Genomic DNA, 14,052 nt, shown 5'->3' with positions numbered 1-14,052 from the left:
AGATGTCTTTTTTTTTAGAAACTTCTAAGAAAAAGAAAAGCATTTCATTATATTCCTCATAGAAAATGGCATACTATTGTCCAATTCTGTGCAAGACCCTATTAACTTACTTTTTTTATAAATTTTATTTTTATATTCCCCATACAATTGCTACCCCCCAATTCTGACCCCAATCCCTGCCCTCCCGCCCCCCACACACCAAAAAGTGTCGCTGGTTCATAGTTTTTTGTTGATTTTGATTTACACTTTCTCATAGTTATTCATTTTCCTGGTCCCTTATTTAAGTTTTCTAATTCCTGCTATGAGTGAGACCATGCGGTATATTTCTTTTTCTTTCTGGCATATTTTGCTGAGCATGATCCCTTCCAGCGCCATCCATGTTGTTGCAAATTGCATGTGTTTATCTTTTCTGAATGCTGAGTAATATTCCATGGTATATATGTACCACATCTTCTTGATCCAGTCATCTATTTTTGGGCATCTGGGCTGATTCCAAAGCTTAGCTTTTGTAAATAGAGCTGCTATAAACATAGGGGTGCAGGTGTTCTTTGGAATTGATGTTTCTGTGTCCTTTGGGTAAATACCTAGGAGTGGAATTGCTGGATCATATGGAAGCTCTATGTTTAGTAGGTCCAGAAATCTCCACACAGCTCTCCATAGTGGTTGGACCAGTTTGCACTCCCACCAACAGTGCAGAAGAGTTCCTTTTTCTCCACACCCTTGCCAACATTTGTTGCTGCTAGTTTTTTTAATATGTGCCATTCTCACTGGTGTGAGATGGTATCTCATGGTAGTTTTGATTTGCATTTCCCTGATGACAAGTGATACTGAACATTTTTTCATGTGCCTATGGCCATTTGCATATCCTCTTCAGAGAAGTTTCTTTTTTTGATGGGATTATTTTCTTTGTTGTTGTTGAGTCTCATCAGCTCTTTGCAGATTTTTGTGATCAGTCCTTTATCATTAGTGTTGTGTGCAAAAATGTTCTCCCAGTAGGTGGGGTTTCTCTTTCTTTTTGTTATTGTCTCTTGCTGTGCAGAAGGTCTTTAATTTGATGTAGTCCCAGCTGTTTATCTTTGCCTTCACTATCACTGCTTTGGGTGATGTGTCTGTAAATATGTCTTTGATGTGCATATCATGTAGTGTTTCTCCTATATTTCCTTCTATGTATTTTATGTTTTCAGGTCTTCTGTCTAGTTCTTTAATCCATTTTGAGTTGATTTTTGTGTATGGTGTGAGGTAGTGCTCAAGCTTCATTCTTTTGCATGTAGTGTCCTAGTTTTCCCAGCACCATTTATTGAACAAACTTTCTTTGCTCCAATGCATAGTCTTTGTTCCTTTGTCAAAGATTAGTTGACCATAAATCTGTGGATATATTTCTGGATTTTCTATTCAATTCCATTGGTCTGTATGTCTGTTCTTGTTCCAATACCATGCAGTTTTGATGATTATGGCTTTGTAGTATAGTTTGAAGTCTGGGAGTGTGATGCCTCCATTCCCTTCTTTTTTTTTCAGGAGAGCTTTGGCTATTTGGGATTTTTTGTGATTCCATATGAATTTAATCAATAATTGTTCTATTTCTTTGAAGAATGACATTGAAATTTTGATTGGAATAGCATTGAATCTGTAGATTGCTTTTGGTAGGATGGTCATTTAAATAATGTTTATCCTTCCAATCCATGAGCAGGGGATGTCTTTCCATTTCTTTGTGTCTTCTTCTATTTCTTTTAACAGTGTTTTATAGTTTTCTTTGTACAGGTCCTTTACCTCTTTTGTTAGATTTATGACCAAATATTTGATTTTTTTGTTTCGATAATAAAAGGGATTTTTTTATATTTTTTCTTCTTCAGATTTATTGTTTGTGTATAGGAAGGCTACTGACTTTTGCATGTTGATTTTGTATCCTGCCACTTTACTGAACTGATTGATGAGTTGAATTAGTTTTTCAGTGGAGTTTTTGGGGTTCTCTATGTATATTATCATATCATCTGCAAATAGTGATAGTTTGACTTCTTCTTTTCCTATTTGGATTCCTTGTATGTCTTTCTCTTGTCTTATTGCACTGGCTAGGATTTCCAGTATCATATTGAAAAGAGGTGGTCAGAGTGGACATCCTTGTCTTGTTCCAGATCTTAATGGAATTGCTTTCACCTTTTCACCATTGAGAATGATACTGGCTGTCAGCTTGTCATAGATGGCCTTTATGATGTTGAAGTATGTTCCTTGTATCCCTAGAATTTCAAGGGCTTTTATCGTGAATGGCTGTTTCACTTTGTCAAAAGCTTTCTCAGCATCTATTGATATTATCATATGGTTTTTATATTTCTTTTTGTTGATGTGTTGGATAATGTTGATTGATTTTTGGATGTTAAACCATCCTGTGTCTGTGGAATGAATCCTACTTGGTCGTGGTGAATTATCTTATGGATACATTGTTGGATTCTGATAGCTAAAATTTTATTGAGGATTTTGCATCAGTGTTCATTAGGGAGATTGGCCTGTAGTTTTCCTTTTTTGTGTTGTCCTTGTTCGGTTTTGGTATTAGTGTAATATTGGCTTCATGGAACGTGTTTGGTATTGTCCCTTCCTTCTCAAATTTTTGGAAGAGTTTGTGAAGGATAAGCACTAATTCATCTCTGAATGTTTGGTAGAATTCATTTGTAAATCCATCAGGTCCTGGGCTTTTGTTTTTGGGGAGGTTTTTGATTACCATTTCAATTTCACTGCTTGTAATTGGTCTGCTTTGTGTTCTATTTCTTCTTTATCTAGCTTTGGGTGATTGTAGAGTTGTAGGAATTTGTCCTTCTCCTCTAGATTGTTGAACTTGTTTCCATATAACTGTTCATAGTGGTTACTGAATATTCCTTTGATTTCTGCTATGTCCGTTGTGATTTCTCCTCTTTCATTTATGATCCTGTTTATTTGTGCTTTCTCCCTTTTTTCCTTTGCGAGCCTGTCTAGGGGTTTGTCTATTTTATTGATTTTTTTCAAAGAACCAGCTCTTGGTTTCATTGATCTTTTGGATTTTTTTTTAGATTCAATTTCAATTATTTGTGCTTTGGTTTTCATTATTTCTTTTCTTCTACTGCTTTTGGGGTTTTTTGTTGTTCTTTTTCTAGATCTTTGAGCTTCGAGATTAGGTTGTTTCTTTGAGTTCTTTCTTGTTTCTTGATGTGAGCTTCTATTGCTATATATTTTCCTCTTATTACTGCTTTAGCTGCATCCCGTACATTTAGGATATTGGTGTCCTCCTTGTCATTCAATTCAAAGAATTTTTTAATTTCTTCTTTGTTCTCCTCATTAGTCCAGTGGTCTTCCAGTAGTGTGGTTTTTAATCTGCATGAGATAGGAAAGTTCCTTGCCTTCTTTTTATGGTTTATTTCTAGTTTGATGCCTTCATGGTCAGAAAAGATGGTTGGTATGATTTCAATCTTGGTGTATCTGTTGATGTTTGTCTTCTGTCCCAGTATGTGATCGATCCTGGAGAATGATCCGTGTGAGCTTGAGAAAAATGTGTACTCCGTTTTCTTTGGGTTTAGTGTTCTATAGATGTCTGTTAAGCCCAAATGCTCTAGGTCCTTATTTAGAGCTTTAGTTTCTTTACTTATTTTTTGCCTTGTTCATCTATCCATTGTTGATAGTGGTGTGTTGAAATCTCCCACTACGTATGTGTTTTCTCTGATGTCTGTTTTCAGAGATGACAACAGTTGTCTGATATATTTTGGTTCTCCTTCGTTTGGTGAGTATATGTTAATGAGTGTTATTTCTTCTTGAATTATTGTCCCCTTGATCATTATGTAGTGACCATTGGGGTCTCTTTTTATCTTTTTGAGTTTGATATCTGTTTTATCTGATATAAGTATAGCTGTTCCTGCTTTCTTTTTTGGTCCATTTTCTTATAGGATTGTTTTCCATCCTTTAACTTTGAGTCTATTTTTATCTTTTGTAGCTAAAAGTGTTTCCTGGAGACAGAAAAAGGTTGGGTTTTGTTTCTTGATCCAGGCTGCAACTCTGTCTTTTTATTGAAGAGTTTAGTCCATTTACATTTAGAGTTAATATTGATATGTTAGCATCTGTATTTGCCATTGTGTTTGTCTTTCCTTTGATTTTATTTATTTATTCTTTTATAACTTTTTTTTTGGCCTTCTTTCGTTTTTATTCGTCCCTCTGAAGTTCTGTCTTTAGGATTCCTTGTAGTATTTTTTGGAGTGGGGGTTTAGTTGTAATGATATTCCAGAGTATCTGTTTGTCTGGGAAGGTCCTTATTCTTTCTTCATAGAGGAAGGAGAGCTTTGCGGGATAGAGTATTCTTGGTTGGCATCTGTTTTCTTGGAGTCTGTTTACTATGTCCCTCCACTCTCTCCTTGCCCTTAGTGTTTCTTCAGAGAAGTCTGATGTCAGCCTGATTGGTTTTCCTTTGAATGTTATCTGTTTCTTCCCTCTTGTCAGCTTCATTATTTTTTCCTTGTCCTGGATTCTTGGGAGCTTCACTATTATGTGTCTTGCTGTATTTTTCCTTTCATCATGGAATTTGGTGTTCTTCTTGCTTCTTGTATATCAATTTTCAGCTCCTTCTTCGCATTTGGGAAGTTCTTTTCAATTATCTCCTGGAATATTTTCTCTGTTCCTACATCTCTCTTCTCTCCTTCTGGTATTCCTATAACTCTTATATTTCCTTTCCTCATGGAGTCAGATAGTTCGCGAAGTCTTTCTTCATTCTTTTTCCTTCATACTTCTCTTTCTTTTTCTGTTTTGGTTCTTTTTATTTCTGTGTCTTCAAGAGTACTTATTCGTTCTTCCATTTCATCTATTCTGCTTTCATTTCTTTTCCCAGAGTTCTTTAGTTCCTCCATTAATTCTTTGATCTCCTGCGTTTCTTTTGCTTCTCCTTTTAGGGACTCAATTTCATTATTCTGATCGTTGATTATTTTTCTCATATCATTGTTTTCCTTTATGAGTTCTGTCACTTTTTTAATCATGGCAATTTTAAATCCTCCCTCTGGAAGGCTCAGAAGTTCTTCCAAGTTACTTTCATTGCAATCTGGGGGGTGGTTTTCTTTTTGTGGTGTGCTTTTTTCCTGAGGAGTTGTTCGGTTGCGTGTGGTTCTTCTACTCCCTCCTGTCTGTTTTCTAATTTGTCATATGCATTGGTATACTGTGTTGCTGGGACTGGCTGGCATCTTGGGTGATCTTCTCCGCTCCCCTCTGGCTCCTCCAGGAGCCATCTCTGACCTCTGAGGGAGCTTTCAGCTGGTTTCAGGCAGTCTTTACTGAAGAAATTTCCCTGTTCTAAAATGGCAATGCGGGACGCAGTCCCTGCTCATGTGATCTCAGGCACACTCTTCTGCGCACCCAGTCTTCCCTGGCCGTGGGTGTCCGCTCCCCCTCTGGGCTCAGACTGCTTGTAGGAAGAGGCCTGGCGTGGGCTAACTTCCCAGCTGGCCACTGGCTCCTCCAGGAGCCTTCTGCCCTTTTCAAGCAGTCTTTTCTGAAGAAATTTCCCTGTTCTATGGGGTGTTAGTGACTTTTTTTTCTGGCCGCTAGGTGGCACCAGCGATCTCTCCTATTGTCCTTGGGGGGCGGTATTTCACCCCGTGGGACAGGGAACAGAGTGGGAATGGTAGGGTAAACCTCAACAGCTTTTGGGTGCTGTGTCTGCCTTGTGCCCCACCGTCGTGGTGAACCCATGCCCCGAATTTCGTGCCCCAGGTTTCAGTTCCAAAGCCCTCAGGTCCAGGACGCGGGCTACAGCCCAGTTCAGTGGCCGCAGGAATGGCGCACTTTGCACCCCGCTCCCGTGAATGGGCCCCTGGTTCCTGATTACTCAGTGAGGGACTTTCACCTCAGTGAGGGCCTCCGCGCGTCTCCCTGCAAGCCTAGGTCGCAGGCGCAGGGACCTGGGCAGACACGATCTGTGTTTGCTTTTCAAGTGCGCAGCTTTTCTGTGCAAGCTTACCAGCTGGCCGGGGGCTGTGTGCAGGTCTCCTTGGGTGGTCTCTGTTGTTCTCTAATGGCGCCTGGAGCCATTTGCTCACCTCCACAGCGAATCCTGCAGGGTTCTCCACAGCTCCAGTTCACCGGGTGTGGTGGTTGAAATAGTTCCTTTCCACTCCCAGTCCCGCTTGATGCGTAGTTTGTTCTTGTTGGTCGTTTTAGTTTGTTTTTTGACTCCTTTCTGTTGGTCGGAGAGTGCCGACTCTGTGGGGCGGGAGGGTGGCAGGGTTCTGTGCTTTCCTCCCTTCTAGTCCTCTTTTATGGCAACTTTCTTCTTCAGGTAGTTTGCTGGAGTTGCCCGTTTATCTTCTGTGTCCCAGTTCTCATTGGGACCTGCCGCTTTTCCTCCCCATTTACTTTTTTTTTAATGGGAGATCTTACTCGCAGCGTCTCCTCGCCATCATGTTGCTCTGCCTCCTCTTAACTTTAACCAAATTGTCTCTTTAAGTGAGACATCTGGTGTTGCTCTCACAACAACAGATAAGTTGCATTGTTCCCTAAAATAAATTTCAAGGGCCCTCTGGAATTTCCAGTTAGGCTGATTGGTGAGGGCCTCCTGCACCAATTTTCTTTCTTTTTTTTAAAATTATTTATTTATTTATTCATACAGTCAGAAGCGCCGGAGGGTGAGAGAATTCACCAGAGCCAGAGTGAAGAGCAGAACAGGCAGAGTGACGAAGTACACTGCTGAGGGGAGCAGCGGGCAGCAGGAGAGGTCTACGCGCCATATGGGACCCTCACCAGAGGCTGGGGATCGAACCGGCACTGCAGAAGCTGTGGGCAGTTTCGCAGCCCAGCGCTCAACCGCTGCGCCACCAGGGGAGGCCCTGCACCAATTTTCATTTGACAGGAAGAGGTGGGTATTTTTTCAAATGTGCAAATCTCAACATATAGCTAAAATAGTAATAGGAAGAAGAAGAGGAGGAGGAGGAGGAGATATAAAATCCAATCAAAGGAAAAAAATACCAGGAACCAATCCTGAATATATATATTTATACATGAATATATAAGAAATGAATATATATATATATATATATATATATATATATATATGAACTATCTGGAAATGAATTTAAGAAAACAATCACTAAAAATACTTTCTATCAAGAACAATGCATGAGCAAAATGAACCTGTCAACAAATATATAAATATAAAGAACCAAACAGAAATGTGATATACTATAATGACAATTAATACAGTGCTAGATTGAAGAATACAATAACTGAACTGAAAAATTCACTAGAGGGACTCAACAGCAGACTTGAGCAAATGGGAGAAAGAATCCATCACCTCAAAGATAAATCATTCAAAATTATCTAGTCAGAGTAACAAAAATCTGCCATTGCTACAGGATTAGGAGTTACAGGAAAGGGACCATACAAGTGCCCAGTGAACTGAGAAAGAGTGAGGTACTCAAACAGAGGACAGGGAGTTGCAAGAGAGGGACCTCATTATCTTCTTTGGGAATTGAAAAAATACAGAGGGGGAGATCTTCAGGGACAGCACCCAGCAACATATCCATAGCATCATTGCCCTTGTGGATTTTCAGCGTAACAGCACAGGGCTCAGTCTGACCACACTTCTAGATATGCCAGAAGGAGCACCCCAAAGAGATGCCTGCCATTACCAGCAATACAGTGTCTCAACACATAGAACAAATTAGAAAACAAACAACAGGGATAAGGAAAAATACATTTAAATAGCTGGCCCTCAGGGGAAAGACACAACATGAAAAGAATACCAGCCACCAGAATTAAACAAAAATGTCATTGAGGAACTTCTTTACCTACCAGATAGAGAATTTAAAATCATTATTAAAAAATACATAAAGAAGGGGCCTCCCCGGAGGCGCAGCGGTTGAGCCCTCGGCCTCTGCGGCAACAGTTCGATCCCTGGCTGCTCCCCAGCCACTGGAGGAGGGTCCGGCATGGCGTGCAGACCTCTCCTGCCACCTGCTGCTCCCCTCAGCAGTGTATTTTGGTACATCTGCCTGTTCTGCTCCCTGCTTTCTCTGGTGAATCTTCTCACCCCCCAACCCCCGTGACTCTGGCCTGTACCCCACTTCTTAAAAAGCAAATAAATAAATAAATAAAATAACATGGCCATCCTACCAAAAGCAATCCACAGATTCAATGCTATTCCACTAAAAATATCAATGACATTCTTCAAAGAAATTGAACAAATATTGATGAAATTCATATGGAGTCACAAAAAAACCTTGAATAGCCAAAGCTCTCCTGACTAAAACAAAGGAGAATGATGGGATCACACTCCCTGACTTCAAACTGTACTACAAAGCCATAATAATTAAAACAGTATGGTACTGGAACAAAACAGACACATAAATCAATGGAGCCTAAAAGAAAGCCCAGAAATACAGCTACACTTAATTGGACAACTAATGTTTGACAAAAGAGCAAAGAATTTGCAATGGAACAAAGACAGTTTGTTCAATAAATGGTGCTGGGAAAACGATCACCATATGCAAAAGAGTGAAACTAGACCACTACCTCTCACCATGCACAAAAATCAACTCAAAATGGAGAAAACAACTGAACATAAGACATGAAACCATAAAATGCATAGAAGAAAATAGGCAAAACACTACAAGATACACATCTCAGCAACATCTTTAAACCTTTCTTTAAAGCAAAAAAAGTGAAGGAAAAAATAAACAGCAGGATTACATCAAATTAAAAAGTTTCTGTTCAGCAAAAGAGATATTAGCCAAAACAAAGAGATATCCTACTTACTGGATGGGAAAAAAATTTTGCACACTGTACATATGATAAGGGACTGATTGCAAAAATATACAAAGAACCCAAACGACTCAACAAAAACCAAGTAAACAATCCAGTCAAAAAATGGACAAGAACTTAAAAGACATTTCTCCAAAGAGGAAAGCAAATGGAAACAGACATATCAAAAAATGCTCAACATCCCTCATAATCAGGGAAACAGAAATTAAAACCACAATGAAATACCTTACACCAGTAAGAATAGCATATATTGGAAAAAAAAAAAAAACTAGCAACAACAAAGGTTGGTGAGGATGTGGTGAAATTCCCACCAAAGGATGCTGGTGGGAATGCAAACTGGTCTAAAAACTGTGGAAATCTATATGAAGATTCCTCAAACTATAGAAAATGGAGCTACCATATGACCCAGCAATTCCACTCCTAGAGATCTACCCAAAGGACACAAAAACATTTTTTCAAAATGATACCTGCATCCCTATGTTTATTGCAGCACTATTTATAACAGGTAAGACTTGGAAACAATCCCAATGCCCAAAAATAAACAACTGGATCAAAACAATATGGTATAAATACACAATGGAGTACTAGTCAGCAATCATAAAAGATAATCTCATGCCATTCACAGCAACATGGATGGAGTGAGAACAGATTATGCTCAGAAAAATAAGCCAGAAGGAAAAAGAAAAGTATCAGATGGTTTAACTTATAGGAGAAATATAGGGGAAATAAATAAGGGGTTAGGGAAAATAATAAAAATGAAAACACAACAAAACAACAAAAATAAACAGACAACTATAAATTAGTGACATCCTGCAGGGAGAGGGAGGGAAAGGGATCAAAATGGGGGGGGGGGAAGAGCACAAGGGAATATGGTGATGGTGTACGCCTGATTTGCTGGTGGAAAATCTATAGGGACTATACCTAAGGAAAGAAAGCAAACATTGTAAAAATAGGAAATGAACAATGATGTAAAATATATATATATGAATAAATTATTTAAAAAGAAAAAGAAAAAGAACCTTCATTATTCACTCAAAGAAATCCTTTAAAATAAAGTGTACTTTTTTTTAAAAGAAATTAATGGCAGAAAGAAAGTTCACAAATAGTACAAACAAAAAAAATTCCTGAAAAACTATTCTGTCAAAGAAGAAATAAAAAGTATATAAAATGTTTTGAGACAAATGAAAATGGAAACATAACATACCAACATTTATGATATGCATCAATATTTTTTTGTTTTTCATGACATTTTTATTAAAAATAATAGACCACAACCACCAATTGGATCTAGCCTACCCATACTCCCATTCCCAACCCTTCCCCCACTAATAATCTCAGGGCTATTGTCAAAGTCCACTGGTTTATTTTTGTTTTGTTTATCCAATAATCTGCATTGTTGTCTTATAGTCACATAAGAAGAAATCATGATATTTGTCTTCTCCTTTTAAATCATTGGAAGTGTATCCTTATATTTAGCATATCCCTTCAGTTTGTTCTTTCACAGTGTATATATAGCATATCTTCTTCCAATCACCTTTCAATGGACACTTACGTTGTCATATTTAGCTATTGTAAATAATGATGCAATAAACATTGGGATTTGTCTAACTCTTAGAGTTAATCACTTAATATTCTTTGTATAGATACCCAGAAGTGAAGTTGCTGAATCATATGGTAGTTTTATTTTTAGATTCTTTTGAGGATGCACCATACTATTATTCAAAATGATGGTAGCAATTTACCTTTCCACCAAAAATGCACAAGGTCTTACTTTTCTCCACACCCTCAACAACAACTTATTCTTTGTGGTGTTTTTGATGTAAGTCATTCTCACAGGTGTGAAATGATATCTCATTTACCAATAATAAGTGACAATTAGCATGTATTCTTTTTTATGTTACTGTATGTCCACTTTGGAAAGTGTCTTTTCAGATCATATCTGCCCAACTTTTAGTGAGTTGTTTGGTTTTTGTTGTTATTCTTGAGTTGCATATGTCTTTATATAGCTTGGATATTTACCACTTACAAGATGCATGGGGTGCAAATATCTTCTGCTATTTATTAGACTGTCTTTTCATTCTGCTATTTTCTTCATTGTGCAGAAACTTCTAAACTTGATATAATCCTATTAATTTTTACATTCTGTCTCATTACAACGTGTGGTGGCAGGATGAAAATGGATTATTTAGAAGCCATGTCCAGAACAATGAGAAGCCTAGAGGGACTACACCAAGAAAGTGCAGCCCAGCTTCAAGGGCAATCTCATTTTTATTTAGAATGAGAAAATAAAAAGATCAAAGCAGCAAGCAGGCAAACAGGGAATGCACAAGTGTATGGGAGATGCATAACCAGCTGGCCCCAGCCAAGGTTGAGAAACAAGGAGAAAATCAAGGAAAGTCTCAATGTCTATGCTACACTAGCCATAGCACCTATTGCTGTTTCTGCACATACCATTTTCAGCATGTATAGATCCTCACACCATGACTTTTGCCCTGAGAGGTTCTCTATCTTAAACTTTCCCTGTTTCTGCACATGCTGTTTTCAGCATGTATGGATCTTCATATCAGGACTTTTGCCCTTAGAAGTTCCTTATCAACTTTTCCTGTTTCTGCGCATTGAGGGGCATAGAATAGTTAAAGCAAAGAATAATCAAGGCAAAGACACAGAATGGTTGTGGCACACAATAATATAAACTCCTACCTTTCACTCCTTTTTGTTTTATAACAGGTCAAAATCAGGAAAATCAGAAGAATCAGGAGAAAGCACAGGAAGGGGTTGATATTGTGATCATTGTAGAAGGGTCAGCATGGCCTCAACGTTAGAGTCCTCTGGAGCAAGTGACAGAGGGTCTTTAGCACTAAAAGAAAACACAAAAGACATAATATACCAAATCCACTCATAACCCATATTTTGATATTAAGACCTGAATACCAATTTGTTAGATTTAGCTGGTGAGTTAGATCATTTAGATGGCTCAAGGAGGCCTTTTTTGCCTCTTGTTGAAGTTGAGCCACTTGTTGCTGTATCTTGTTTTTGAGACATAGCATATCTTGTCCCATATGATTATGGAAGGCAGCATGAAGACACCGTTGAACATCTTCCCAAGAGGAAGTGGTATTAAATGGCACAAGAGTAATGAACATAGAACAATACTCAGCATCACAATTAAGTTTGGTGTGGGTCCAGAGGGCTTGTTGATGTTCACCAAGCCCCAACACTGCAGCCTCAAGGGTATCTAATCGCTGTAAGATTTCCTGATCAATGGTGATTTGAGTCAGTAGTTCAGAGTAACATTTTGAAAATATTGATTCATTTGGTGCGCAATTTGAATGGAATGAGATAGGGCAACTATAGCAGTAGCAGCAGTCATGACTATAGCAGTGGCAGCAGTAATAGCAACTATGAGGACACCAAAAAATCTTTTGGGGTGACTATGTTCTAAAGCAATGGTAATTTGTTCAAGAGCAGATTCTCCAATCCACTCACAGTTAAGATTAACTGGCAGCCAGGCCTCAGCTCTTTGTTTTAGAACAAACACATGAGTAATATTAAGATTAGTGATATTATGGTGAGAGATACAAGTGATGCAAGGGCCTAACCGTGTGCATTGGCATGAAAGGTGGTCTTAAACCTTTAAACTTTTGTTGGCTAGAATCAGAATCAGCAGTTACTGTAATGTTAGGTGTACTGGATATCATAATAAAAATACAGAATCTAGAAGTACAGATCATGACCTGAGCTGAAATGTCATTACTTGTCCACGTAAGGTATCCAACCTGTTTTTGTTAAGATCCTTTACAGATCACTCGAGGGAAAAAGGTTAAGGCAATGCACCAATAAATGTTTTTTTAAGGGAGACATTTGAGAGTGGCATCTGATTCTTAATAAAGGCCCAGCTAAACCTAGATTCCACTGTACAGGATAGCCATAATAATTAGATGGAAGGGCCCAATTCCAAATTGTGTTAGTTTTCTGGACCAATAAATTTTGAGGTCCCCAGTTTTCTAGGGACCAGTTAGCAAACAGAATTTACTGTAAGATTAGTTGATCTGCAGATGACCCTTTAGGTCCAGGCCTTCTCCAAGCGTTACCCAGGGATGAGAGCAAATGGGGACATTAGGTTTAGGAAAGTTTTTTTTTTTTTTCCCAAAATTGATGTACCTCCTATATCTGCTATTTGACTGAAAATTTGATAGTTAATTATTTTACTGCTTTCACCATCCATAACTAGATGTGAAATGTGATTCATATATCACCGAGGTTAAAAGGGATGCAATAATTGTGAGAACTATGGGTAGCAAGGGCACAAATGGGCAGATCTTCTGTGAGAAAAAAACCAACCCTGAACAAGGAAATGACATACACCCTGATAACCCTTTTGGTTACATTTAGTACCACAATTTCTTAGTGGACTGGAAGAAGGAAGCCAATTCCCTCCAGTATAAGCAGAGTAATTGGAGCATAAAGGAGGTTCTGGGTGCCTCTATGTGACTAAACACTAGTGGATTTAATATATGTGTTCAGTAGGGGGTGTTACTTACAAGAGGTGGAATGAAACATAATAGTCCTAAGAACAAGAGCAGCCATGTTACCTTAGGGCCTTTAGAATTTATGGTGATGTGAGTTAACATTGATAATAAATTTTCTGGGGTCTCGTGTCCCTATGAACTTTAAAGTATTTTCTGCTTCACTCATTAAATTTTTTAGACTGTAGGTCCAGAAGACTGCTTTGACGAGTCCAAAAGATCTGTCTTCTTCCTTTTCTGTCCCCTCCTCAGAGGTGGGTGTACAACAAGCATTTGAATCTCCAAAACAGTGTTTTTTCCTGTTTGATGCCAACTCATGGTAAGGGCGTACATCCTTTGCTGGTATCCAAAAAGGTCCTGTAGGAGACAGAACAGAAAATCATACCCTCTTCCCCATGTCAGTAATTTAACAGGTTCTAGCCAATTTGGTCCTTGTAATGGGTGTTGGTAAAAAAAAAAATATATATATATATATATATATATATAATTTTTTCAGACTGGAATTTTAAATTAATTGTAGAGTTGCAAAATGTAACAATTTTATAAACCAAGTTTTTTTCATAGGCAAGCACTGGATTGATTAAAAAAAAAAAAAAAAGACAGGGCCTCCCCTGGTGGCACAACTGTTGAGCGCAGCGCTGTGAAGCTGTCCGCAGCCTCTGCAGCTGTGTTTCGATCCCAGCCAGTTGGCAAGGGTCCCATATAGCGAGGCAGACCTCTCCCGTCAAACCCGCTGCTCCCCTCGGCAGTGTATTTCATCAGTCTCCTTTTC

Source organism: Talpa europaea (assembly GCF_964194135.1).
Source record: "Talpa europaea genome assembly, chromosome: 4".
In the NCBI taxonomy this organism is placed as follows: Eukaryota; Metazoa; Chordata; class Mammalia; order Eulipotyphla; family Talpidae; genus Talpa; species Talpa europaea.
The sequence above is the reverse complement of the archived record's forward strand: the minus strand, read 5'-3'. Positions refer to the sequence as shown.